Raw genomic sequence first — 6,526 nt, forward strand, 5'->3', positions numbered from 1 at the left:
CTCTACTAAAAATACAAAAAACTAGCCGGGCGCCTTGGCGGGCGCCTGTAGTCCCAGCTACTCGGGAGGCTGAGGCAGGAGAATGGCGTGAACCCGGGAGGCGGAGCTTGCAGTGAGCTGAGATCCGGCCACTGCACTCCAGCCTGGGCGGCAGAGCGAGACTCCGTCTCAAAAAAAAAAAAAAAAAAAAAAAAAAAAAAAAAAAAAAAAAAAAACCATGTCTAAACAGGATCTAGTTTGAGGCACTAGGAAGGATATAAATCAGTTTGAAAAGAGCACCTATCAGAACAACATAAATGCTGCTTAAATTAAAGCAAGAACAAACATCAACATTACGGTGAAGCTTGGGCAGAAAAACAGGAAAATCATTGCTGCTTTATGATATGGTTTTCCTGTATCCCCACCCACATGTCATCTTGAATTCCCACGTTTTGTGGGAGGATCTAGGTGGAAGGTAATTGAATCACAGGGGCAGGTCTTTTCTATGCAGTTATTGTGATAGTGAGTAAGCCTCATGAGATCTGATTGTTATTTTAAGTGTTCATTTTCCTGCACAAGCTCTCTTTTGTCTGCTGTCGTGTGTGATGTGACTTTCACCTATTGCCATGATTGTGAGGCCTCCCAAGCCATGTGGAACTGTAAATTCAATAAACCTCTTTCTTTTGCCAATTGCCCAGTCTTGGGTATGTCTTTATCAGCAGCATGAAAATGGACTAGTGTACCTTATAAAAAGATTACGAGGACAGTGTCCCAAAGAAATCAGCAGCTTGCAAATGGATACCTCATTTCAAGAAGGGATCACGCATGTTGGAGATGAAGCCTGCAGTAGCAGACCATCCACATTGATTTGGGAGGAAATGATTAATTTTTGTCATGCTCTAGTTGAAGAGGACAGACGACTAACAGTAGAAACAATTACCAACACCATAGACATCTCAATTAGTTAAACTTACACAACTTACACGACTGAAAAATTAAAGGTGGACATACTTTAGACTCTGTGGATACCAAACGTTGCACCCAAATCAGCTGCAGACAAGAGCAGAGTTTTCAAAGGAAATTTTAAACAAGAGGCATTCAAATTCAGAAGCATCTCTTCAAAGAGTTGTAACAAGAGATGAAACATGGCTTTACCAGTGTGATCCCTAACACAAAACACAATTAAGTCAGGGGCTTTGAAGTGGTCCAATCAAAGCAAAAGTGGACTGTTCAAAAGTACAGGTCACGGCAACAGGTTTTTGGGGATGCTCAAGGCATTTTGTTGTTGACTTTCTGCAGGTCCAAACAACAATAACATCTCTGTGTTATGAGAGTGTTTTGAGAAATTTACCCACAGCTTTTGCATACAAAATCTAAGGAAGCCTCATTTGAGATTCCTCTACCATGATGATGTTCTTGCCCATTCCTCTTATCAAACAAGGTCAATTTTGCAAGTATTTTAATGGGAAATCGTTAAGCATCCACTGTGCAACCCCAATTTGGCTACTTCTAACTTCATTTCCTTTCTCTATTTTTAAAAAAGGTCCTTAAAGGGCACGATTTTTCTCCAGTTAATAATATGAAAAATATTACATTGACGTAAATTACCAGGACTCTCACTTCTTTAGGAATGGACTAAATGGTATCATAGCTTACAATATGTCTTGAACTTGACGTAGATTATACTGAGAAATAAGGTTCATATTTTTATTCTTATACCTTAATTCCATTTTCCATAAACATTTTGAAGTCTCTTTGTTTATGTATGTATATATTTATATATAAAATACATATATGTATTATATATAACTTGTATTATAATGTATATTACAGATATTAGATAGTGTATATATTATATATAATAACCACTATATATTTTATATATTATATACTCTAATATACATTAATTAACATATGTATTATACATACAAAATATATATTACATAAACATATGTATTCACATATACATAAAATTTATTTACATAAATAATATATTATCATTTATGCAATATATATATGCACACACGTATATGAGACAGAGATAGTCTACTAGGTTACTGGTGTTTTAGCAGAAATTTAAGTAAAAAATGAATTTTAAAACGTCCATGTAGTAAAATCTCTCATAGTCTAATGATGAGAGATATAAGAAAACAGTACATTTAGAACAAGAGAATATATAATAAATCTGATAACTTGGATGTACACAAACCCTATTGAACACGGGTGAAAGTTCCATTCACTTCCAAGGTGCGAACTGTAAATAACTGCCCAAAGTATTTAATATTTGCTCCTATTATCAAGAACAGGTAAATGATGATCATGTTGATTAAGGAATGAATGCTGTTCTTTCAAAAGAGAGCATCTTGAAAATTATGTAATCATAGTATATTTGCACAATTGCAATATATTTGGTATTATCAGGATGTAAGGTGATTTGTGGAAAACTTGTTAGCAACAAGACCTAAGAGGCAGCCTAATGCCATATCATGGAAGGCAAATGAGTAACACACAACACCATGAGCATGCCACATTCTTTCTCACACAATATAATAACATTTAACATTTTTACATTTAAGAAGATAAGAAAAGTTTTCAGAGACATCAAGATATTTTGAGCCTGTTATCCTATAATTGGGACCATTAAGAGTGACAATATTCCTGAAACTATGCATTACTTCTGCAATACTTAAAATAACCAATAAACCATTACTAAATATATTCTCTTGGCCATCATTTGAATAGTACTGGACTGATGAATAATATTTTCACATGGTCTTAACCAGACTATACTCTGGTTTGCATTTTACTTTATGTTTACTTTTCCAGATATTTACTATTTAGACAAGTAATTGGGCAAATTGTTTCTTTGTAGTTTAGTTTTTAATAACATAAACACCATTCTTATATTTTCCAAGCATTATCAGCATGGTAATGTCAACCAACAAAAGCCTATTATATGAGAGAATAAAGTTGATATATAAAAGAAATATAACTTTTAACACCACAATGTAGCTTGAAACAACAAGAACAAATCTTGCTTCCTCTGCCCAAAACAAACGCATTCATTTTTTATATACCTTAAAAAAAGGGACACAAGTTCATTTATTATAGTGTGTAAATATTGAAACTACATTAAAAAGTCAAGTGTTGGTATTATAGAGAACATCATATTACTCTTAATAAAATAATGTAAATCTTTTCTTCATCCATCAAGTTTTTACAAACTGTTGGCTCTGTCTAGGTCTTTCAGCCAGTTCTTTTACAAATTCACAAATATTAGAGACAGAAATTTAATAAGTTTTAAATACTACACCAAAAAGATTCTTTGAAGAATTATGTGTTTCAATCACTGAAAATGAAAATAACATGTATGATAGGCCTTTTAGGATGCTGACAAAACATCTTCATCTATTAGGACAAGAAAATTGTCCTAGTGTGCATTATATAGGGAGTATATTATGTAAAATTGAAGACTGTATTAGGAATATTCTGAGATATGTATTTTCATCTTTGCTACTGATATATTTGCTTTCTCCTGTGGTCTGAATATTTGTGTCCTCACAAAATTCCTCTGTTGAACCCTAACTATCAATGTGATGGTATTAGGAGGGGGGGTTCTCTTAGAAGTGATTCATTCACAAAGGTGAAGTTCTCATGAATGGGATTAGTTCCGTTAGAAAACAGGCCCAAGAGAGCTGCTTTGCTCCTTATACCATGTGAGAACACAGCTAGAAATTACCATCCATGAGCCAGGAAGTGGGACCTCACCCAACATTCAATCTGCCAGTACCTTGATCTTGAAATTCCCAACCTCCAGGCTGTGAGAAATAAATGTCTGTTGTTTAAAAGCTACCCAGTTTATGGCATTTTGTTATAGCAGCCTAAACAGGCTAACACCTTCCCCTACATAGTTTAGAAATCTGTACTGCTCATACTTAAAGAAAAAAACATATATATGTGTGTATATACATATACACACAATTTTTTTCTCTACCTTTGGATATTCTGAATGTGTTATTTATGTGGTTGATTGGCAACAATAATGAATAACATAATAATAATAATAAATATAATATATGACATATAACCTAATAATAGAAACCCAGACTTAGTAGTGACATAAAAAATGGACAGATGGATTTATTTTTGTAAAAAGAATGCCATTCACCTCCTTAATTCATCTATGTGAATATATAATATTTATACAGTATTAACATCTAAAGTAATGGAAAAAAATCATTGGCAACCATATGTAATAAAAACGCCTATGTTACTAACTGAATGAGGTGGTGCAAATGGACAGTCGTTATGCTGTAATGGACAAAAGCCTGGAATCTAGAACTTGTTTGCCTGGATTTAAGTTTTATAAATAAAAAATATAAATATGGTTTATTCATATGTATACATGTATTCCTTTTATAATTACATACATAGTGTATTACAGTTTTTCTAAAGTAATAAGACCAGCTTACTTCTGGGAGAACTCTGTTTTATGTAGGCTTCAAAAGGACTGCTTTAGAAAACATACTAAAAAATATATTTTTTTCAATGATTCTGAGAACGAGTCATGATTTATTGCTTGTATATGTGCAAATCTTTTCTAAATACTATGAATTTAAGAAAATCAACATCTAAGTCTGATAGGTTGTAACCATACTTACTCTTTTAAAAGTGAGTGATTGACATGCTTTTCAGCATGTTAATTTTGAGTCACGACAATTGTTAGTTTCACTGTGTCCCCACCCAAAATCTCATCTTGAACTGTAATCCCCATAATCTCCATGTGTCAAGGGCAGGACAGCCAGTATGCTGTAAATGGACACCCAGTATGCTGTAAATGGACAGACAGCCAGTATGCTGTAATGGACAAAGGCCTGAAATCTAGAACTTATTGGCCTGGATTTAAGCTTCAACTCTGCCACTGTTAGGTGTACGACCTCGGGCACAAAACAAAGACTCTCTGTGTGTTGGTTTCCTTATCAGTATCTTGGGAGTAATAACCATACCTACCTCATTAAATGAAATAGTACCTTAAAAACACTTAGAATAAGACCAGAGAGAGAGAGAGAGATTTATAATAGATTTGTTTGGTATATTAATTAAAAACTGAATAAACAAAAGTCCTCCTATTATGAACGTTTTCTTCTTTTTGAGTTGCAGTGCAACTCCACGAGGACCAGTTAATAGCAGCTATACCTTAGCAACGTGTGAATGGGAGCTGAGCTCAGCACCCAGTCTCGCCTGAGCACTGACCTCTCGCCCTGGCACCATTTTCTGACTCCACCTCCAAGTGTTTCTCATCATTAGTTTGTCAGCTGGGACACAGATGATTAATTTAAGATTTTATTTGGGGTTTATTACATAGTACTCATATTAGAGAGACTCAGTAGATGCTACTAGTATAGTAGCAAATAAAGTTTGCTCCTTGTTATTTACTTAATATTTGGGTTGACAACACAAGCATGAGAAAAACTTAGAATTTTCTCAGTTCACACATTTTCCTAATATGTCCTTTTGTACAAATTTCCTTTTCTGGTCTTTGTGTAAAAAAGTAAATAAAGTAACAAGCGTGGGTGTAGATAATATGTTACAAAAAAGAGATTTTTGCTGTTGAAAACTGTATTAATGGGACAAATTAATTAAATAATGAATAAACATAGTATGAATATATATATATACTGTATGATATATCAACCTTTAATTTTATTTTTACAATTAGTAAAACTTAAAATATTTTACAATTATTGGTGAAATTCTCTCTATATCAATTGAATATGTCAAGTGTTAATACATATGTTTTATATAGAGTTGAAAGTAGATAATCAGTTCTACCAAGGAAGCTTCCAGAATAACACAGAGGTCATCTGTGATAAGAAAAATGTTTCTGAAAACTGAGGTGTCAGTTTTAGCTGGACAATTGCCTACAACTTGCCTGAGACCTAAGACTGGCTCAGATATGCAAACGGTAGATGATAAAAACGTACTCATCAGAGAACATATGGGAATATAACCTTAATTTTTATTTTTAAAAAGCACGAGGACAGGGGAAAGCAGATAGGGATGCCAAGGGTGCAGCTTTTCATCTTGTATTTTCAGAGGTGACAATCTGCTTGTAATTTAATTTTTACTTCTTAGTATAAAATTACAACCAGGGTCATCAGATCTTAGATATTAATAGCATGTTTGAAAAGCTATCTGTTAGTGCTATTAGTATGTTTCTTTTTTTCTTCTATGTAGTTCTAAAATAATACGGGAATATATTTTTCTTCTCTATTACTTATAAAATGGGATAAATCCACCCCTCTTTTTCAACAGGATTTCTCCTGAAATACCTATACCTAGGGAACACTGCCACAAAAAAAGTTGGTTACTACTTAACTTTCCAGCATTTTTGTCCCCAAAATAAATGGCCAGAGAATGATTAATTTTCATTGAAGCACCTCATACATAATGTATAAGTTAAGCAATTAATTTCTTCCTTTGGTATTAGAAAATTACCCTGGGAGGGTCAGGGTGAGGAGGCAGTAAGTAACAGCAAGATAACTAT

Source organism: Rhinopithecus roxellana, chromosome 21 (genome assembly GCF_007565055.1).
Source record: "Rhinopithecus roxellana isolate Shanxi Qingling chromosome 21, ASM756505v1, whole genome shotgun sequence".
Classification (NCBI taxonomy): Eukaryota; Metazoa; Chordata; class Mammalia; order Primates; family Cercopithecidae; genus Rhinopithecus; species Rhinopithecus roxellana.